The sequence below is a fragment of the Protopterus annectens genome, chromosome 1.part0 (assembly GCF_019279795.1).
Source record: "Protopterus annectens isolate FY-2018-M chromosome 1.part0, PAN1.0, whole genome shotgun sequence".
Lineage (NCBI taxonomy): Eukaryota > Metazoa > Chordata > Ceratodontiformes > Protopteridae > Protopterus > Protopterus annectens.
Genome location: NC_056725.1, coordinates 364,811,409 through 364,836,408, shown reverse-complemented (window position 1 = coordinate 364,836,408; position 25,000 = coordinate 364,811,409).

Here is a 25,000-nt window from a genome sequence, read left to right as displayed (position 1 = left end):
ACACACACACACACACACACACACACACACACACACACACACACACATGGTACACGTGAGTTATGTCAAAGTATTATGCTGCTGAATAGTGGAATATGATGATACTTTTGATCAGAGAAACATTTTAATTAATGTATTCAGTTGACTTTTCTCTGACATGCTTTATCAGTGGGATGGTAGTTGAGGCCTCCTTTAGTATCATGCATAGCAGTGATATGAGGATATGACGAACAGATATATGGGCATGTGAGAAATGTCTGTCTTGGTTATAAATCGAAATGGTGTAAACTTAATTTTGTCTGAAAGGATGAGGTGAGTTGCAGCTGCAGCCCCCCAGTTTTCTTATAGGTAGTCAGCATATCTCTCAACCTCTAAACACAATAAATCTGGGCAAAGGCAGGAACAATGGGGGGACAAAGGCTTAAAAATAGGGACAGCTTTTAAATATTGCTCCTATAAACTTAAAAAGTTGCTAGAATAACAGGTTTTGCATTGTTATATATTTTCTGAAGGATATAAAGTCTGAAACTGAAATGTCCGTCATTATTTAGAATTATTTAATGACTTAAACGCAAATTTTATGTAGAACAGATCAAAAATATGAGACAAAAATCTGGGCATTCAGAAAAATTTTGGATAGTTGAGAGATATGGTAGAATGGTAGATAGTGACAAATTAAATGTACCTTGGTCCTCTGGCTGCTTTCAAACCATGGGCCCTCCTGCACACATTTTGAGAACATCACATAAATGTACATGTTCTTTGAATAACGTTTCTAGTTTGATTTAAATTATATTTCTTGTTTAATGCAGCATCATTTATTAGTTTTAAATGTGTAGTTTTGAACACTTTTTCCAGTAAGCAGTAATTCAAAATGTATGAGTCAGTAATGGCAAAGTTCCCATTTCAGAACATTTCATCCAGTAAAAGCTACTCAAACTGCTATCATTGTAATCCACCAGTATGCATACTCAACAAGTGCATCCACTTTATCGATTTCATACACATCACATTTCTGAGTATTCCAACTTATTTCAAAGACTCACATACCACGTAAACACACACACACACACACACACACACACACACACACACACACACACACACACACACACACACACACAGACACACACGCACTAGTCCTTGCAAAGCCTGTTTAAATAAAAGCATAAGGTACTTTCATCTACAGAGAGCCCCCACCCCTTCAGCAATTATATTCACTTTATTGAGTGTGTACACCCCTTATTGATATGAAGAATTAAATTACATGTACTTTATTAGTAGCTTTGGATGGATATGAAATAGAATAAAGATCACTAGCATCATACAATAAGACCCAGCCATGTGTAGCACAATTTAAATAGAAGAGTATTTATGAGAGCATAAGAAATATTCACCGTCTGATAACATGTTAAGTCAATATGCACAATCTCTACAGAAGTTATCTGAATAATTCTACATTAAAGAGAACTATTTCCAATGCAGAGTTTGTTCCTTGGAAACAACTTTGCATTTCATGGCTTCATCGACAAATGCAGTACCTGCTGCGCTTGAATAAATAGCCTATATTGCATTAAAAATGTTTATGCGTGTGATATTGTCCTAACATTCACCGAACTAGATTAGCTATGCAATATGGAATGGCTGGTAAAGAACAACAGGTTCATATTTACTAGGCATGCAGTCCAGGAGACCATTAAGGAGCCTAGTCCAAATTCCTAATGCTACGAAGCCCTGTCTGGTTAAGTGAGTTGCTCAATGTCACATAATAGGTAAATGAAGGTGGAAAGATTGAAACCTGCACTCATGCCACAAGAAGTAGATAGTTAGTGAGTTTGACTCATCTATGATAGCTGCCAGACCAACACCTTTTAACTAAATGCAGAAATCTTTTACAGTCCGATCTTATAGAGAAGGCTGTATCATAATAATATACAACAATAGTTATATAATGGATGCTGACAATAAGATGATTCTGATCAGCACTCCAAATAGTCCATTAGAGACATAAAAAATAAAAATTATGACAATCCAGTGGCCATACAATTTAACTTGGTACATGGTGGAACATTTATTAATTTAAAAGCATGTATTTTGGAACAGATTTTTGCCAGATATGCTGTTTTGTTAAAAAATAAACTACTTTATAAAGAAACAGTTTTTATTCTTAAATTTAATACCTTGCTTCCTCATGGCCTGAATAAGGAATGTAATTGGAAAGTTTTTTTATAATTGTTGAATTCTAATAGGTTAATTGTTTAATTGTTTGTGTATGATATATATAGCAGTATCTTTTTTACTGTGCACTAACTCCTAGGAGGCTGTGTTTGCCGAGGTGCTAGAGTTTTTGTATTAAATATTTTGATACAATTGTGTGAAGTATTTTTTCACTGGTCAAGAGTTTTTGCTGATAACTTCTCTTGAGTGGTTTATTGAATACAGAAAATGTAACCTGACAAATATAGACCCATTTGCAGTTGCAGGATGCTGAAAAGATGGTACTGCAAAAATATATTACACTAATGCAACATTTATAGACTATATTACACGCTTCAGGCCTATTAATGAATTAATTCATTTTTTTAGTAAAATGAATAAAACAAAACAATTAAAGATAATACTAATTCAAAATCAGTAATATTACTGCATGCAACATGCTGTTTCTGGGGGATCTTATTTACTTTTAGGACACCCACATCTCATTTTTCACCTTCCTATGTCTTCTCTGTCATGAAGAATAACTATCCCCTCTGACATCAATCAGTACAGGTCTGACCTACTTCAATGGCTGATAATGCAGTATATTTCCTGCACACCTCCAGACTTAGCAGAGCCATATCAGGGACAAATGGGACCCTGTGCAGGGTTATAAATCAGGTCCCATCAGCCATATTAATATCCCATTAATTGGCTGTCTCTCCCCAGTTACCATTAATGCTGCTCAAACCTGTTAGTGTAAATACTGTTTTCTTCTTTATTTTTACAATTATCACAGAAATACGACTTAAACATTTGTACAGCAAAACATTTGACAGATATTTTCTAAACAAAACAAAACACTCTCACATTGAAAACAGGCTTGGCATGACAAACGATAAACTTCTCTTTCCCTTAAACTTAATGAAAATGCATCTGGGAACCCATTAAACTACAAGAGACATGCTAGGATTCATACTGAAATACAATATACTTGAGTTATAATTAGCAGTTATGTGAAGGGTGCAGGTATTCAAAAGACAAATGTGTCATACATTTGCTAACAGCCTGGGACAGACCACTGGACAAAGGTGTGCCTTTTCAGGAGCAGGCCAGGATTACTGTCTGGTGAAGAAACTTGGTCACAGTCAGAAAGAAGACAAATGAAGGCTGAGCAAATCAAATCCTGCACTACAGGAAGCAGCTCTTAGTTTATAGTCCTACTCATCTGCACTAAGTGCTGGTCTGCTAGATAAACTACTGCAGATCAAACCCAGTGCATTTCACACCCGTGTACCCTGAAAAAACAAACTAAATTAAAATATATTAATAGTTAAATTATTAACATTAAACTCCTAGACTTTATGCTGTGCAAGTTATTCAAGGCTAAATAATAAACACATTTACATTCAACAGGACAAGGAACCCAAGGATCACATCCAAAGAACATGTCTCACATGATGATGCTCATGTTTGCTACAATCAAGTATCTTCCTTAACAAAATAAGTAATCCGGTTCATAGGTTGTTGCTAGGTTTGCAGTGCAGAGGACCAGTGAAGAGCCTAGCCCAAATTTCCAGTTGCGCCAAAACATTGTTTGGTTAAGTGACTTGCTCAAAAACAGGGCATAAACATGAGGCAAAATCAGAGATGCTTTGCAAAACTGGAGACACATAAGAGCACACTACTCTAAATCACATAAAATGTTAACAGAACAATAAGTTTTACATCAACATGCATTTTGTGAACCACAAAAATTATGATACTGGAATGACTGACTGTAATCCTTAGTGATTTACCAAAGGGGAAATAAAAAAGAAATTAATGGAGGTCTGGCAATTGGTGTGGATGATTAAGGCTCCTGCCTTCTGTAGCTTAGGTAGAAGGGTTGATTCAGTCTACCTTCCATGTTACTCTGAGCAGGTCACCTAACAAGACACATAGATTCTCTGCACTGCAAATGAGGTAAACACTGCTTAAATGTTACCTACTCTTTTCCTGTACCGAGATGAGGGGAATCCAGAAATAAAACATGCCCTGTTACCATGCAGTGCTTGTTCCATGTACCTACTTACTGAGCATTGGGTTGGGCCTTGGAAAATGAGAGATTTTATTTTATTTATTTATTCATTTGCTGTTTGTTAACCAGCTAACCAGCTAAGTGAGCTTCTCCTGAGACCCTTTTTAGCCACTACCCTAACGAAAGGCAATATTACAGGTAAATAAAGCAGAACAGAGGAAGTTATACTTAACAAGTACATAGATGTTTGTTCAAGCTATGAGTGTTATAAATAACAGCTAGAATTAAATGTACATTGCAAGTAAGATAGTCTTGTTGCTCTGGGAATGGACTAAGATAATGGGAAATAAAACATAAACAGGAAAAAAAAACATGTTGTTGTGTCTTTTGGCTTTTCCCGGTTAGGGGTCGCCACAGCGGAACTCCGGTCCGCTAATGATTAGCAGTTGATTTTTATGTGCTGAGTTGCCAGCCCTAATGCACAACCTTCAACGAAGGTACTCCCATTCATGCATGTCTCCATGCAGAAGACGCTCTAGCTGAGAGTTGAACTGGTCAGCGTCTTACTGTGAGGCGACAACGCTACCGCAGCACCACCACTGCGGAAAAAAAAACATAATTATAGTAAAAGGCTAACACCAGAATTATAGTATTTTAATTGAAAGTAGGAGATTAGGACACAAAACTTTACACTTAATCATTAGTTTAGGCTTTACAACTGTGTGCTATCAATTATCCCTCATGCAGTTATGTACTGCTTCATTATGGCTACTTCTTTTTTTATTCTCTGACATGTTTATATTGCTATGTTGGCAATGCCTATGTTGCCCCTGTTATATTCCGTCACTGTATTTAGCTGTTATTCTTTGCTGCGTGGACATAGCTGCTACCAGGTTTTGCATATGAAATGCCCATTTACTTTGCTCTTGTGATTTGCTTTTATTTGTATCTGTTTTGGGTAGAGCACTGATCACAACAGGCCACCATTTTCAATACCAGCCTTGGGGAAGACACAAATCAAAGATGGAGGAACAAATAAAAGAAGATTAATACATATATGCAGAATTCCCACAGATTCTCAAATGAGCTAACAATGTCTATAGACATACAGATGAAGGTAATTCTGAAATATGAAGACAAAATGTATCATAATGCGTGTAGTGATGTAAAGGCTACATACAATATTTACATTATAACTCTGGTAAGTGAAAAAATACCATACGCATGTTCTTTATAGTTATGGAGTGCAATAGATTAGAGATAGGGGAGAGAATAATTGAGGAGTTTATGTATTGAGCTTTGATGTGAGAGATTGTATGGCTAAAAGCCTGTATGTGTATGGGTGTTTTTGACTCATGTGTATGTGTGTGCAATGTATTTGTAGTGCATGGAGAGCAGTAATTATGCCCTGATATTCAGAAAAAGACAAACTAGTTAAGTACCAGAGTGGTGCGTCACCTGAACTTAAATGTTTAGCAGCCCCTGCTTAGGTTGTTAAAGTTGGGTCTACCGCTTGGCAGAAAAATGTGCCTGCATTGATTAGCAAATGACAGAAGCAGAACAAAACATTTGTTTCTGCCTGCTGTCCATACTCTTAACGTGTCCCTAACTTCCAGTAAAAAGAAAAAAAAGAAAACACTTAGAAAATTTCTAGAATAAGAGGGAGTGTTTGTTTACACAATGTAATGGATATGAAGTCTGAAACTAAAAGGTTTGCCATTATTTAGTACTCAGTGGTTTGTCTGAAAACCACAGATTTTATGAAGAACAAACTCAAATTATGAAGCAATAATCTGGACATTCTGTGAAAATCTACACAGTAGAGACATTAAAGGTAAGTGTAAACATGGTGTGTAGTGTTGACAGCGTCTGCTAAGTGTTTTATGACTTTGAAAGCCAGTAAAACACTTAGAGATTTTTTCCCCTTTAATTAGTAGTACATACAGCAGATAAAGCTCCATGCACTACAAGGCACTCAGATGGTCTCACTGATCATGACACTGTATTATGTTCTTGACATGGATGCCAAGGTTCACCTCTTGAGCTTCACCACTCATGAGGTGAATTTCTTGACATCCACATCTTGAACACATAATAAACAGGTTATGATCGGGGAGATCCTCTATATTTATACCACCTTCTCTGTGAAAAACAATAATGCACATTATCCTTGAACAGTCTTCCCAAAATGGTATCCTTTCGTACATGCACAACTTCCTTTTTTTCTGAAAGAAGCTACCCTGTAGAACACTATTGCATCCCTTATCAACTCATTAATATCTTTGTATTCTGAAGCATCTCAACATTGTCAAACTATCTTCAGTGGTGAAAAATCATGTAGATTTGATTTAAGTGGGGAAATTTAAAGTCATTATATTGTGTGTTTATGTACAGAGATAGAAGGTGATAGGCAGTGAGATGCTACATCTATTTCACTTACCTGCAATGCATCTGTGTTGCAGATGTAACGGCTCTGTTGTCACAGCTGTTTTGGACACGCTGGTGATGACAGCCATCTTGATGTTTACTGAACTACTCATTCATCACAAGTGCATGGAGCTGTTACTGTATCCTGCTTTCTGCCTGCATCTTATGCTTAAATCAGTTATCAAGTTCACAGCATGCCATATGTGCACTCAAAATTCTTCTTGTTAGGGTGTACTGAGAACATATTTTCTGATTTAAATGTGATGGGTTCTTACTGTTCCATATAAATCTGTCAACTTAATACAAAACACAGCAGCAAACTATCAGCCAAGCAGGCATTTTTATACTCTGTCTTCACTGATTTGAAAAGCACAATAATCGCCTCTGTCATTAGGCTGGAATTACTGTCTTCGTTCTCTACTGGAATGGAAATCATGCTAGTCTGTTCAGGTTATTGGTCATCATTCGCCGTGGGTACAAAAAGCTGAGGACTGCATCCTGTGTGACTTACTCAGCAATTAAAACTTAAAAAAGAAAATGAAATGAAAGCATACTGAAATGACATGTCATGTTGGCTAAACATTGTTTTTAGTGATGAGTACAGACTTTGAGTAGAGAATATAGGTACACAGACTGTTTCTGTTTTGGCAGTCTGCAGTGAATTTGCCATAAAAATTCTATAGTTCATTGTTGTGGAGTAAGATGCTGAAATTCACTAATGCACTACTTTTTGACATCATAGTTGTGCCAAAAATTGTCTAAGTCATTTGTTAGTCTCAGCTAATAAAACTTTTCTATAATCAGTAAATCTTTCAAGTAATCCAAACATGGATGAAAGTGTTTACTTTTTGTCTGTATGTATTTCATTTTCTTAACTTACATATTCCTTGTGATTAGTGTGATCAGCAGCAGTGCTAATTAAATATGCATGCTGCTTACCACGCCTACATGAATACAAGCAAGTTTTTGTGGCCAGCAACAGTATTCGATGTCATGGGAAGGTGCTTGCAAACAGCAGCACACAGTGTAAACAAAACAGATCACATATAGGCAATACTCATATACAAGCACATCTTGTAGCCCAGACATATTTACAGACACGTACAGGGAAACAATATAGAATCCTCAGGAAGTGAAATTGGGGAATTATTACAGAATAATGTGTTATAATGATACGTGACTGCTGGAGATAGGAAATGTTTAAAGTATACTCATATCCTGCAGGCAGCTGCAAGGCTGATGCAATGATAATTAGTGTGAATGCCAATCCCACACTTATGCACATAAATAACAATGGACATGCTGATAAAGGATGTGGATAGGGACATAAAGCTGCAGTGAAAGCAACTGGAGTGATGATATGATAAACCTCACCTCTCCTGTTTGGTATCTACTTCTCTGAAGTGCAGGCTAACACAGAAGGCCTCTGGCTAACGAAGTTCACAGATGACTGCAAACTAGGAGCCATAGCCAAATGATGTGGACATCCTACAGAAGGGCCTAGCTGAGACAGATGCCTGGTGTCAGAGCCATGGCCTCAAGCTCAATGCCAAAAAGTGCAGTGTCATCCCCTTTGGTAAAACCTCTGTACCCATGAACTACAACATAGGCAGCAATCTACTTAACACTGAATGTGTGATAAGAGACCTTGGGACCCAGGTGAACAGTAGTCTCTCCTTTGATAGTCACATCGCCACAGTAGTCAGGAAGTCCTTCTACATGGCACACCTCATCATAAAAGGGTTCTCATCCAGGAAAAAAGAGGTCATTGTTCCCCTCTACTCGACACTCATTAGACCCATTATAGAATACAATGCCCCTTTTGAAATGTACCTCACAAGACATCTGCAGCAGCTGGAAAGGCCACAGAAGGACCACACAAAGAGGATTACTGGCCTCAAACAAATGCCCTACACTGACCGCCTCAAAAAATTCCATCTTTACTCCATAGCATATCACCTACTCCAAGGTGATCTCTGCCTAACATATAAAGCTATGTCAAACCCAGAGCTGTTGGACATGCTACACCTAAAGAAATCCCAATCCCTGTGAGCTACATGCTCTAGGGACCTAAACCTTGTCACCACAATAAACAGGACATTCTGGAGGGATATATTCCTGTCCCAGAGACTTCCCATACTCTGGAACAGACTACCCATCTATGTCAAGCAAAGTTCTTTATTAGCACTCTTCAAGAAAAATCTTGATGAGTGGATGGGAAATAGGAAATACACCCCGGGGATTACTTCTGTGTCTCGGCTCGACAGTGGCACAGGAAAATAACTTTCTTGGGTGGTGTAAGCCAGGGAACCTTGCTGGCTAGACTTACGTAGGCCCTTGGGCCGATAGCCTAGTACCTACCTATGAACCTATACCAGTTAACTAAACAGTTGATCTGAGACAACAGTTTGCAGGATGATATGTTATGAGATGAATGCAGAGAGTGCAGTCATAGCATATAAGGATGGTTATACAGGGAATTGATGTAGGAAAGCTGACAACTCCGATGTATTATCCATCTCACCATACATACATAAGAACAAAAGGACCTTACAGTTGTAGTGTCAGGTAACTCAGAGATGGACATGTTTTTGCAATGAAATGACAGTGGCACCTATGGCAAAGGTCTCATCACCTATGCGCATGTATCAGACCAGCAAGTGTATGGTTATGTAAATGATACACAACAATCTAATAAAAAAATAACATATGTAAGTGACCAGTGACAAGACTGAGTGGATATCAAGTCAGGGGTTCAGTTTTGCCATTGCTGATTTGCAAACATGTCTGACATGCTAATACTGAGCAAGCTCACATACATTTACAGGGAGCAGTAACAGAACAGCAATTCAACAACAGCAACACAATAGAAAGTGTTATAACAGAGGTCCAACCACATTTCTTATGTTCTCAGTTCATTCCATGCAGTAAGTCATGTCAATGGAATCAAACATGTGCCATTAAGCTGTATATTGCAATGGAAACAATTGCAGTATTAAACACATGTCTGGAAGATGACACGCAATGCAGAACATAATTATCTTGCAAAAAGGTGATGCATATAAGCATGGAATGACCTAAGAAACATTTGCATCATGTCCTTTCAGAACACATGGCCAAACGGATATCAGAGAGATGCGTAGCAATCATGGCTGCCACAGACATACGCATACTGGTCATCTAAGGAAGAACACTCCCAAAGGGTGTATAGCATTATCATACCATAGGAGGTGTACTGACAACCTACCTGGTATGAAACTGCATGAAAAAGCTGGCCCTGTGAGTGTAAGCAACTGCAGTCTGATACACAGATGTTATCAGATTCCACCCCATCTATTTATACAAGGACCTCCCCAGACACCTGTAATGATTTCATGTGCCACATTACATAGCAAATGAGGCTGTCACATATAATTGAATTGAATGCATCTGTCAGCCCATGAGGTGTGGATATAAAATGAACAATCAGATTTAGTTAGAATGCTGGAAAGGAGTTAACATGTGTTACTGTCAACACAACACTGAGCATTTAAATATGACTAATGCTTTGACAAGAAAGCTGTTTTTGTCATGTAGGACACACACACACTGTCCCAGAACTGAACACCAGTATATCTGTGTAGGTATGCTATAAACATCAATGCTCAACAGACATGCCACAGGTGCACTCACAGCACAGCATGCCCTGAATAAACATTTCATTCTCATGCAATCACAACCTATGATGATACAGCATTGTCTAACATAAAAATGGATAAAAAGAACTAGACACAACAGGTTTATGTAACATCAGTGCATCCATATTATTCTGTCTATGTCAGGAATTGAACAGCAAGTGATGCAGCTCTGTTGAGTAATGACATCTGGATGAACTGCAAGCGCTATAGTGGAAGCCATACAACTAGCATAACAAGCCACCTGCGCTAAATAATTACATCATGTGCATGTGTAGTCAACAGTCTCTGAGATTAAAAGGATTGTGGAGGTTTGTCACAATGTCAATGGACGGATTCACTTCACAATGCCGAATTTCCGATATGTTGAATTTCATATGGCTAAAACCATATGATCAAAGTTTCGGAATCTCGACATTGTGAACGGAGATCTGCATACAGTGCAGAATGGGGCATTTCCCTTTTTCTCACTGTAGTGTGATCTTGGTGTTGGTATAGTTTAGTAAAGGGGTGTGTGGGGGGTGCAGGGGGGCTTGCTCCCCTGCAATAATGGTGAAAGAGTTTTTTTTTTTTTTTTTTATGGATTTATTTTACAATTTCGAGGTTCCAAAACTTCCATCATATGGTCTTGGCCATATGAAATTCGATGTTTCGGAAATTCAGCATTGTGAAGTGAATCCCAATGGACATATTATCACTATGGTATGTCAGTCATGCATTACAGTATAAGGCCCAACAATGCTAACAAGCAATACATGTGGATGTTGAACATGTGAGCATCTCACAGCAAACAATACATTATATTTTACAGGATAAATGCACCATGGTAAAAATGTTAGTATAAGGGTGACATATGTGGTTATGTGAAGGCATCAAATCATGTTCTTTCTACAAGGGATATATGTGTGCCTGTGATTGCTGTAGTACATCAACAAGAGACAGCATATTGTCTCATTCCCTCATGCCAGAGGACAACACTTCCTTCTTATGTTATGCACGTTATATGGAAGCAAATGTCATTTTTTTCTGAAAAAACACAATGTGTTTGACCACAGTGTTAGTGATATGTACAGTCACAATAACACTGACACAAAGTGGTCTGAGGAATAATAGATGGATTTCAAATAAATATCCAAGATCACAAGTTAAACATCATTGCACTACACAGCCATGTTGAGGTACAACTTAAAGAGTGCACAGTTAAATGGGTAACATCACTACTGTTTACTAGCTGGGTGTTTATGCTAAAATATGTTTGAAGTGCATGATAACACTGAACAGCTATACAACATGTATGTCCATGCAGAATAATACACAGTATGAGGGTGAAAGACCCACACACATAGACAAACTCCAACATCCTACATATGTAGTTACACAATGTACAAAACACGCTATCAAAGTCAAGTAACACAGGAGAATGTGCACTCCAAATGTGACATACTGCAGGTATGTTAGCACTATGTAATCATTGTGTGGACAGAATGTTATTTTCCTTGGTGATGCTAGGATGTGCTAGTGTGACAGAGTGTCACTGTAATTCTATCCTAAAATTAGAACTTTAAATGGAGGTGGTTGTGAGGTGACCAATGGTGTATGACAGTAATAACAGTCAGACAATTAAAGCACTGATGGAATCAAACCCCCTACTTACCCACTTACAATATCTCAACAGCTGAGACATATAGCATCCATGACAGGATGACATCAGCAGTATATTGCCAAGGATTTGTATCTGGTAACAGTAGTTCTACAGCCAATCAAGGCTTGTATATATTACCACTACACGTGTGTAAAACAATCATGACTCCATTGGCAGTTGCACTTGCAGAAGTTAAGCACTGCTGTAGTTGAACAGCCTACCTATCTATTTACATGTTGCAGAGAATAGTGTCAGACATGCAGGTATCACAGTAGGTGTCTGACATTCAAATAGCTTCATTTCACTTGCAAAACAATGACCTCATCAGTGTGTTGAACCAGGAGTGTAGGCAGACAATATAATGTAATTGTGTGCTCCTACTGACGCCAGACAAAAAAACTGCCATTTGAATAAAGGAAACATGTTCCCCCACCTCACGTAAGAAATGCTTGCATCCCTTCTCCCCTAAAAACATTAAATGGCTATCTTTTTACCCATTGCACTGTTAATTTAAGCATTAATATGCAAATTTGTGAACATAGTATTGCCTTAAGCAATGTTTCCCATGCATAATGCATAAAAAAATGTAGCCATTACATTACAAACAATATGCATAGCTACACCCTTGAGTAGCAATGAAGTTGTGGATGTGAAAGGTGGCCTTAGGGGATGGTGTAGTCATCTTTGATTAAAAAAAAAATGAATCCAGAGAATAGGATGAATGAGCATATTCTCACCTAACTCTAAACAACCTTACACACACAATTCTACTATATTGGGTGTTGGCCCCCCTACATATCTAGCTGCACAATCTAGAGAGCACTGCATTAGTCACAAGTGCAACAGCAGAACATCTGACTCTCAGCCAAGAGAGAATTTTGTCCGGATGACCTCATCAGTGTATTTCATGCAGGATGTTTCCATAAAAAAATGTTATAAGCAATCTGTCAGAACATTTAAACATGTCCTATCTGAGAGAAATGGAGACAGCAACAGGCATTACACATATGTACAAGTTTTTCATGAAGGCTATCAAACCTCCTACCTATTTACTTTATACAATTAGAGAGCACTATAATACAAAGAAACACCACAGAAGAAGCCTGACTCATAGGAGAGTGATGGCACGTTTGTCAGGATGGCTTTATCAGTGTGTTTCATGCAGGATATATCCATAAAAGTTGTTATAAAGGAACTGTACATACATTTAAATGCATCCTCTTCAGGGGAAATGGAGACAGCAACAAGTGTTACACACCCACACAAAAGTTGTCCGTGATGGGTATTTTAGGTCCTACCTAACTAGTTTACAGAATACTGACAGTAGTGTTTCACTTGCAAGTGCCACAGAATTGTAACTGTCAGTGGAGAGATTGCACTTTTGTCAGGATGACCTCATCACTATATTTCAAGCAGGATGTTTATGTAAAAGTTGTTATAAAGAAGCTGTATACACATCGCCAGGGAAACAGAGACAACACCAAGCATTACACATACCTGCAAGTTTTTTATGAGAGGTAACAAGCTACTACCTATCTAGTTTAGACAATCTAGGGAGCACTGTAATACTCACAAGCACCACAAGAGATATCTAGTACATAGGGGAGAGATTGCACTTTTGTTAGGATGACCTCTTCAGTGTGTTTTAGAGAGAATGTTACTGTAAAAAATAGGGATAAAGGAGGTGTGAGAACACTTAAATGTGTTTTTCTCAGGAGCAATGGATACACTCCCAAGTGATACACACACACACACACACACACACACACACACACACACACACACACACACACACACACACACACACACACACACACACACACACACACACACACACACACAAGTCTTCCATAGTAGACAGTGTACCTCTTACCTATTTAGGACACTATTTACATGATCTAGAGAGCAATATACTAGTCACAAACACCACAGGTGAAGAAGCACAATACTTATATGAAATTGGATATTGGAATATTTGTAAAAATCAATGCTTTGAAGAGATAGTCCTATGCACCCCAGACCATGCAACAACTGCATATGTATACAATGTGCACTGGCAAGACAAACATGCAAATTGTACGTAGGTCAGTGCACTGCAGAATGACAGTGATGGATTCCATGAGACTGGTTTAACCAAGCTGGTAACTCAGTGCAAGTGTAAACACTATAAACACTGTAGAGCAGACAAATTACTTTAATCAAATGAATTATGTGAAGTAACATTATTCAAAACTCATCATCAGCTTTGGGCAACAGTAATACAGATGTACTAATGTTGTGCAACAGATAACTAGAATTCTTTGATCTCGACTTTTTTTGTACTCTTTGAGCACAGCACTGCTAAGCTGATTTGCACTGCTGCTGGCAAAGTGTTAGCACATGTTAATCTTATCTAGAAGTGTTAAACTTACAATAGTAGTAAGCAGTACTCTGTGTTGCTCTATGTGGACAACACAGCCATCATAATAGATAGCAGGCAGATTACTGAATCAGCAAGATAATTATGTATTAATTAAAGAGGCTTATTTATTATATACACACACACACACACACACACACACACACACACACACACACACACACACACACACACACACACACACACACACACACACACACACACACACACACACAAGGTTTGGAGACAAAGCCAGAGAGGCATGATTACGTTGGTTTGGACATGTGCTGAGGAGGGATGCTGAGTATATTGGGAAAAAGATGCTAAGGATGAAGCTACCCGGTAACAGGAAAAGAGGAAGGCCTAAGATAAGGTTTATGGATGTGATGAGAGAGGACATGCAGGTGGTTGGTGTGACAGAGCAAGATGCAGAGGACAGGAAGAAATGGAAACAGTTGATTTGCTGTGGCGACCCCTAATGGGAACAGCCGAAAGAAGACGATAATGATATATATATATATATATATATATATATATATATATATATATATATATATTACAGAATATTTACAGACACAATAATCAGACAAAACATCACGAAACACAATATCATCAATATGAATTTGAACATTTTCAGCATGCAAAGACATGAGTGAGACCTGAGTGTTATTGTAGCAGAGTAATTAGAAATCCATAATTGTGAAAGTTAATATTTGACAGTGGATTTCAGCAAACATGCATATATGCAATCATCTTTATTACGCTATTGACAACTGTAATACATACATCGAAGTCTTCATTTTGTTTAAATTTACACTAAACTCATGAAATGTAGCTTAGTACAGTGGTGCTAAGTGAAACAGAGTAATGCAGATGAAGGCAATCAAATCCAAAGATACTGCCATAAATATTATGCTTCCGTTTAGCCTTAGTTGTACTTGTTTCCTGATGTCAGACATTACTGAAATGCAGAGGTGGAAGAATAATAATACAGAAGGGAAAAGATACCCCATCAGGGTAAGATGGAGGCAGGGAGAAAGTAAATTATCAATGAAGAAGGATAATGGTGTTTCACAACAAAATGCAGCCAGTATTTACACCTAAATTACCAAACCAAAAACACTCATTGACACTTAGCTAATGTCTGTAACAGAACCCTTGAATTATTAAAAAAATCTTTCTACTCCTTTGAGCATTAGCATATCATGCCACAAAGGTACACCTTCATCACTGCATTAAAATAAGACTATTGAAACACACTGAAAACTTATTGAAGAAGGAATGGTGAAGAGAGAATGTTACAAACAGATGCAGACAGGAATAGCAAAAATATGTTTTATAGGACATGTAGGAACACCTACGTGCTGTTTTAATTTTAATTCTTAAATCATCATTAATCTGTCATGTTCTGTACAATAAGTTCATTTCTTTAGGTACAAATAAGGAGTGGGAGAATGCAATAAACTTGAATACCAGGATAAGGCTGGCTTAGTAAGTCTACCTGCTGGGGCTATAATGTTTTTGAAAATGATATCTTGCTGCACCATTCCAATGTTATATTAATGAAATATGTTATATGTAGAGAAATACAAATGAGTGCAAGTAAATATATGCTAGGAATATGAAATGTCATGAAGTAATAAATTGGCATACAGTGGTAATCAAACCAAAGATACTTTGCCAAGACATCTGGCTAGAGACTAATTATCTCAACATGCCACAGAAGAACTCTGAGCTGAATCCAGCCAGCAGCGTAATAAATGTTACATTAAGTGTGCCATAGTACTGCCTATAGTATGGCCTTACTCTCTTTCCCATCATGAGACAGTAGCCAGACCACTGCATATTAAGTTAAAATTTCCAGCTTTTTCAAAAAGTTAAACAGTGTTCATTGTTACTCAGGTAACTGAAAACAGGAATTTACAAATGTGTTGTTGGAGAGCAGTGTAACTATCCACTTCTTCATAACACCAATAAACAATTGTACACTGAATTTCATGAGTTTGCAGAGTCACCACACCAGGGATAGGTGATAACAGAATACTGTTGGATGACCTTGCACCTATTCACTTGTGTCAGGATGACACACAGGCAAAGTGGAGAGCTATGTGTGGGACAGGAGCCCATTTTTTTATTTGGGAGAGAATGTTAAGAAAGGTGCTTAGGAATGGTAGGCAGGAGGTAGGGTAGTTTAGGAAGCATCCCCAGACATACAGCACATAAAAGACATATGGGGATGGTTATGGTGACAAAAGGTTGGAGAACACCATGAATGGGGATAGGTAGGTGACATCAGAGGTGCACCCACATCCAGCATGAGAACAGTGATAATCTAGTTCTCCCCCTCAGAACTAGCATTACTTTCTCCTGTAGCAGCTCCCTAGGCCAGTGCCAGCTGTGGCATCATCTTTGCAATGCAATGAAGAACCTTTTCCACCATGCTGATATGTGCACTGAGGCCCCACTCCAGTATATTATCCACCAGCCCTGTCAGCTCCTGCCAGGTGACAAAACTAACACCTCCACTACCACTGCTCCCAGAGAGAACCACTGTACCAGCAGCCATTGCAGAGCTACCTGATCTACTTGGAGCAGATAGGGCAGAGGTTCTGGAGGCAACACTGACAGGTTGTGACCATGAAGTGCTGGGTGTCTGTTCTGCCATCTGTGGAGGTATGGTAGACTGAGCTGCAGTGGTCGGTATACCTCTCCTTGCTGTTGATGATTCATTTTCATCAGCAGGTTATGCAAACAGCAGATCGTTAGTAAATTAAAAAAGTCCATGCACCAAAAAGAGATACAAGGATAGAGAGATAAAAAATAAGAGAAAATTAGATACATGGTATGTCACGGTACTGTATTCTTTAAACAAACATTTTTTGCAATACATATAACATTTTGATAGTTTACTGTTGCACACCTTTGGAACATCCATATATGATGGGAAGGTATATTTGTGTTAATAAATAAACAAATATCTCTGCTCTGATATAAGAAACAGCAGCCTTTATTTCACTACAATAGACTGAAATTATGCATTCTAACTTAATAATCACAGTTAACACAATGTAATTCTTACTGAAAGATTGGTCTTAAGATCCCATAAACAATCAACAATTAAAAATGCTGCTTCTGTTTATTAAACCCACACACAGTTAAGCTGGTGTTTTCATTGCCTAATGTAATCAGAAACACTTATTTGGGAAGGTATGCATGCTTGACATGAATGATGAGGTATGCCTGCTTTAGATTCTAGTGCTTTAGGGAAAGAATATAATATTATGGCTTTAATTTTTAATTGAGTCATACTTACCACATGCCTTTCTGAGGTGAGTTAATCTCTCCTGGTGCACATCACAGTTTGCATCTATCTCCTCTGCAGATGTAGAGAACAAAAATTAAAAAAATCTATATGAAAGCATAGCGAGTAACTGGCTATATGACTACTGCCATATCACAGGCAGGTTATAATTCAGTATACTTCCACATCTACAGGATGTTTCCAGTCCTAAATTCTGACTCCCATTGGCTTAGGAAGTCCTACTTACTATTTTTATGGTCACTATAGTGGTGATGACATTGTTGCACAGTGCATGGAATGCCTGTTACATTAGAGACAGCATTGTCTAAGCTTTTTCAACCCTCAGCCATATACTCAGACCCAGTATAACCCCCCTGAAGCAGCCTACAGCTGTAGTGCTTCAGGAGGAGAGCCACAAATATCCTGGACTTCTCAACACCCCACCTCTGTGCTTTAAATTTAGCACCATTCTCTCCCTCGCCAGCCATATCTGCAAAAGGTAAGCTAATAAAAGATGTCTAAATTAGTACTTAATTCAGATCTCATGCATCTAACAAAAGCTGTCTGAATTAGTGCCTAATTCAAATCTTATGCATTACTAATATTGTGCAAGCATGCATAGCCTTGCCAACTGCATTTGTATGATTGAAAGCAGACTGACTCCTTCGAGACACATTGGCACTACTTATAGCACATAGCAGTAAAGGTGTGAAACATGGCATTGAGTTTTGCCATGTGGGATACTCCACCCATTTTTACAAGTTCCATTGTTCAACAGTGGACTGCTAACTGGCATAATTTTGAGAGTTGCACTTTGGAAGGTGAAAGACAGCTGTATTCTGCCGTATTATCAGGTAGGGCTTATTGTAATTGCTGGTAATTGAACCTATGGGATAAAGGAGGCAAATGCTGCCATGTAATGTATTAACTAACATTGCCATAGAAAAACTAACTTGCATTATGGAATTTTGACCTTCAGTGATACCTGAATGAATTTAAAAGGCCCATATGTGTGTGTGGGTGTAATTATGACTTGGAATGCATTCCTATGTAAAAGTGATTATTAATGCAAGTAAATATGTTTCATGTGGATGTAGTTGAATGTGATGATCAATATAGGCTGGTTTGTATTACATGCATGCTACAGAAGACATAAGGGTCCTAATCATGTAGCTGAGATGTGTGATGAGTCATGATGATTACAACAAAAGCACTATGCTCATCATACATATGCAAGTGATTTTTATATGAAACATATTTTTTGCCAAGTCTAGGAAGGTGGTCATGCATTAGGTTGTGCATATATCTGAAACATTAATCATATATGCTAAACAGCACATTTTTATTATGAAAGGCTTACTGATATATTCCTTGCAAGGAACAGGCTTTATCAGTTTTCTTTACTGTTGTAGGCCTATTCAAACATTTCTGAGAAATGTGCTTATTACACCCATTTTAAAACGTATTTTAAGCTGGATTTGAACCCTTAATAGGCTGCATTATTTATCAAAAGTCACTGCTTTATATTTTGTTCCACAGAGTCAACCCTAGGGCTGGCTGAATTTCTCCTCTCAGTACTGTCCAGAGTGCTGAAAAAAAGCACAATATTACCTACCCGCGGTAGTGGTGCTGCGGTAGCGTTGTCGCCTCACAGCAAGATGTTGTCCCGTTCGATTCTCAGCTAGAGTGTCTTCTGTGTGGAGGCATGCGTGAATGGGCATGCCTTCATTGAAGGTTGTGTGTCAGGGCTGGTAACTTGTCACGTAAAAATCCACTACCAAACATTAGCAGACTGGAGTTCCACTGCGGTGAGCCCTAACCGGGATAAGCCAAAAGACACAACAGCAACATATTTGAGCTACCTAAGGCAGCCCAAGCTAAATTTTTCACTTTTTTCCTTAAGTAATGAACTGTGTTTGCATGCTGCCAAGTGGAGAGCAAATGTCCTTTAAAATGGAAAAGTAAATATTGTGATTTATGGCAAAGTGTTCTGTAAACAGGATTTGATCAATGCTTCATGTACCTTATTTCTGTTAGTCAACTCAGTTACATTTTGTACCACAGCTGAAATTACCTGACAGGATTATTTTCTTCAGTGATTAATGTCCAGAGTGCTGCCAGCCATACAAAGCTGACAGGTGTGTTTGAGCTGTCTAAGGCAGCCTAAAGTAAAATTTTCACTTTTTTCCTTAGGTAGTGCACCCTGTTTGCATACTGCCAAGAAAAACACAAGTGGATCCTAAAATGACTGGAAATAAATAAAGGGCATATTGTGATAAATTGAAATGTGATCTTTACACAGGAATCAAAGAATGGTTCATATGCCTTGCTTCTCTCAATTCACTTCAGTTACACCTAGTAGACCAGAATTTGATATCTGTCAGTTTTAGGCATCTGTCAGTTGCATTTACTGAAGTACATACTCTTCCTGTTGTGGGGAGCCACTCAATGACAACAGGCATGTATGAACAACCTAGGGCAGCCTAAACTAATTTTTTCATGTTTTCCTTTAGGTAGTGAACCCTGCTTGCACTCCGCCAAGCAGAGAGCAAATAAAAAATACATTAGAAGAAATTATGTATAGTGAATGAAATGCAATGAGTGAGTGTATGTAGCAATTGCCAAAGAAAGGAGTGCATTCAAGTGAGTAATTCTTCTTTCTCACATCTGCTTGCAAAATTAGGCATGCACTTTGTGGAACACACCGTCAGAATTGTAGTTAACGACATATAATGCTAAAGTGGACAGAGTAACGATCACGTGCAGTTTGCAATAGCGACAAGAGCTGATTTTTAAACAACACCGCAATGGTATCAGAAAATGTGATTAAATATATATATTCAGACTATCCTCTGTAAAAGTATCATCTCAGTGGATTGGAGCCTTGCGTCAGATATACTTAATCCATAAGATGACTGCACTTACATCTTGGGCCACAGAAAAAGATAACTGTCAGGTGTATTTTCTATCATGAGTACTGTCTAGAGTACTGGCACCCATGTAATGCTATCTGGTTGGTTTGTGCTACCTTTGGTAGCATTAACTACATTTTTCACCACTTTCCTTAAGCTATGGAAGTGATTTTCATGCTGCCATGTGGTACGCAGATGATATAAGAAAAAATATATAAACTATTGTAGATAAAGTACTTTACATGTTTGACCAAATGTGTCATGTTACAAAGGGAGCTGTGTGGATTTGAACCCTCAAACAAGGGTATTAAAAGCAATCATTTCACAATACTTTCTGGAGTTAGCACAGAACAATACATATATTGGCAAGGTGATAAAGAGTTTGGATATAATAATAATGTAACATTGTATCAAATCATATTGAAAGGGCAATACAAACAAGTTATGGAAAGTTGTCCTTTCACATTTGACTGTGAATATCTGGATGACTGGGATATTACCAACAGTTAGCATAGGCATATATTCACACACTATTAAACAAAGACTATACTAGCAGTTGCATCTATTTCTTTCTGTCTGTTGCATCCTTTCATTGTCTATGCTTTCATAAAAACAACAACTCTCTCTGTTATCTTGTCATATGCTATCTTTAACAATGTGTATGATACTCATTTAATATGAACAACCTTTCCTGCTAAGTGCCAGTAATTGTGGTCATTTAAGTCCGCATTTGAATGTTAGGACTGTCATTCCCCTAAATCAATCAATATTCTTGCAGACATTTTTAAGTGTCTTCTCCCTGACATACCCTTAGTAGGTGTATATCAAAGAGGGGAAAATATGAAAGCTGATTGCTCCTGCTCAGTGCTGGTCCTTTCATCACAAGTGTGTGTGCATATGATCATATACTATAGGTACTTACACTATGCTTACATTCCTTACACTTAGTACAGCTTTTGGTATTCAGGAATGCTAATGAGTTTGCACCATATTTGCATAATCACAGTGCTCACAGAGCTAACTCTGCACTATATATAAAAGTAATGATGTAGCTAATCCCCTTGTATTATACTGGGGAAAGGGTATTTAAACACAAAGCTCAATACTGCTAGTAAAGCAAAACTTTGCAAGATTTATCTATTTTCTACAGTGCTGTATTATCAAGGTATTTTGTTATTTCTTAAGTAATGCTTTTAGTTTAACATTAAAAGATGAAGTGCATCGACCAGTGAAAAGTATATTTACAATTTTAGATTTATTTATTTACTTTTCTCCACTCATTTTGTCATAGCCATGTCTGCATTTCTAAAATTATACTACAAAATTTTGCATTACTCGTTTATTATTATGTTCTTCTGTATGTCATGTTTTCATACTTATTGCAGATAATTGTATTGTAAGTATGTGGTAAGGTCTGGTGTTTTTATTTTTCTTAGCAAGGAAAGAAAACGTGCTGTTTTTGCGTTTCAACTGGACTGAACTCTACAGTGGTGGATATGGCAGTTGTAATATTTTGGTATTACTTTTCTAATGCTGCATTTATACTGTTAATGCAACAGTGTATTACACATTTCACACATATTATATCCAGTACAGAAGTGTTATAAGATATGTGCTGTTAACTTTTAAGTATAGTTCCTTTTTGTTGTGGAGGGTTAGTGAGGAGGTTGGGGGTTGATAGGGGATTGACTGGAGAGACTGGGTACATGTTGGGGAGAGGGATTAGGTGGGGGCATTGAGGTTGAATGGGGGAGTACTGTTTGCATTGTTAAAGATAGCATATGAGTTTCATAACTTGTTGTTGGGGGATTGGAAGGGGGATTGGAGGCCTGGTAGGCCTAATTTGAGTGCAGTCATAAGTGAGCATGTAGAAATGGTTTGTGTGCATGCTGGTTACGTACAGTCACACAGAATTGATCTTACTACTATCCTGTATGTTAATTATAAATGTAATTATGTGTGCCTATTTTCTGTTTCATCTCATACAGGGATATGATACCAAAGAACACATCTATACTGTGTAAGTCACCAGATAGTGATGCAGAAAATGAAGTCATTATCCAAGTCTTGCATCATCATGAAGCTTTTCTATTAGGAGAGGTAGAGATGACCAATCTGCCTGAATCAGGATATGGTAGCAGGTGGTCGATGATCTCAATGCAGCTGTAGTTCATGGACGATCCTACTCTTAGATAAGACATCAGTCAACTAACATAACCTTTGCTTGCTGTAGGACCGATGCAATTGCCTGGGAACAGGTGGCTATGAGGGTGGTCTTGTCACTGGACCACCACTAACTGAAACTGAAGAGTTCTGGTCCACTATCAGAGATCAAGACAGATCATCAGAGGGTTCCACCAGAATCCTTGACACTGGTGCAGATGTGGACAACAGACCAAGTGTGTCACAAGATTACCTTCCAGGTAAGCAAGAAGCAAAAGTGTCATTGTTATACTTTTATATGCATATATCTCAGATGTCTGATATCTATATATGCTTATCAGGCTTCTTTCCTTTCCACTTCTGTCATACAGACACTTCTGGGTTGCAGGAGGCTAGTCCAGCTGCACATGTTAAGCACACATTTGTTTATTGTTAATATTGTATATAAGGTAGATTCAGGTCTACTTGACATTAGAGTTTTTGTAGATTTAACATCTCTTATGAAGTTTAGCATACCTTTATTATAAAGAATATAGGCAAACAATGTTATTCTCCATGTTTCTGTTTGTTGTATTTATTGCTTGCTATGATAAGTGATCCTGAGAGTGGCACTGTGAAACTACTGCTGCCTGATGACATATTATCGGTAGCCTCTGATGATAGTGGTGATAAAGAGGCACAGTCTAGGGGTGCAATGGGTCAGTCTGACACTGGAGCTGTGACTCCCACATCCCCTGCCCATTTTTTTGACACATTTACTATGCCTATGCATACCCAGGACACAGAGACCTCTGATATAGGACAGGCTGAGGTTGACACAGTTGATCAGGTAATGTGATTACTCTAGTTGCAGAGTCAGTTGCCTGTCCCAGTAGCCATCATGAGGGTGTGTTGCTACACAGAAGGGCTGGTAGGGGTGGCCAAAGAATGCCTGCTGTCCACTTTCTTCATTAAGCTGGTGTATCATAAGGTGCTGTTACACATATGTGTTGGGCCATAGTGGAGACACAGGGATGCTCCACCAGGGCCTTGGAAAAGATAGTGCAACTACTAAATTTGTGCCTTCTGATGTGAGTTACTCCCTGAACCATGAGGGCAACTCCTTAGACAGGATTGATGATACACTGGATTGGGCAGTTTCTATGATAAAACATCTGTTGGGGGGTATGCATTCACATGTATGGTGAGCCATTCCATCTTCTGATGTTAGTAGATGTGGCCATGCAAGATTCCACTCTCACAGTGATGGTACATCCACTGCTAAGTAAGTGATTTCAGGGTCCGCACCCAGACATGGTAGGCCATGAGGCTGTGGTTCTGGATGTAGTCCTGATGAGAGCTAGTCCAGCAGATATCACTCACATTCAGGTAGCACCCCAACTTCCAGCCAGGGCCATGAAAATATCAGTGCAACTCATGGCAGAGGTGGTTCTTATGGTTGGGGTGATGATGGTGAACTGAGTAGTCTTTCATGCACGGTTCACACCTATCTAAAATGTCAAGATATAGTACTAGTACAGTGCTTGAATGTGTTCATGCAAACACACACACACACAGAAAGAAAATCACTTGCCCACACCACTTTACACACATGCAAGTTACCTAAACAGTTCTGTTGAGTCCTGCACATTTGTTGTTACTGGTCCTGAGCACTGCATACTCTGAGAGACACATGTGTTTCTTACTTGCACACACTCACTACTTTGGTGTCACTCTCCTACTCCCTCCATCCTGTGCAAATGATGATGACTGTGCCTTGCCATTTGCCAATGTCTTTGTCACTTATGGTAGCATATACGTCTGATGTACACAGTGGATAACTGACCATGAAACTGTGGTCCTGCCCCTTGTTGACCGTGCTAAAACTGTTTTTCTGATAATTATATTGTGTAACATGACAGACTGTAAGTATTTCAGCACAAGTGCTCAGATCGTACTGCAGTGCACCTCTTGATGTGTCTAGACAATGGCGACTTGATTTAAGCAAACAAAACACATGTTCTATGAAATTCTTAGTTTGAGCATGGGCTTCATTGTATCCTTGCTCTGTAGAGTTGTGTGGGTTTTTCATGGGTGCCATGAGCCACGGCTCCAGAGCATTGCTTGCATCTACTACTAGATGCAGCATAGGAATGTCACCCCTAGCAAACTGGTGTACAACTTACATGTGTGCCAAATGTGTGAGTCATGGAAACTGCCTGAGTTACCTGTACAGACACTGTAGATGATTTATTGTGCATTACAGATAACCTTGCAATTTATGTAGT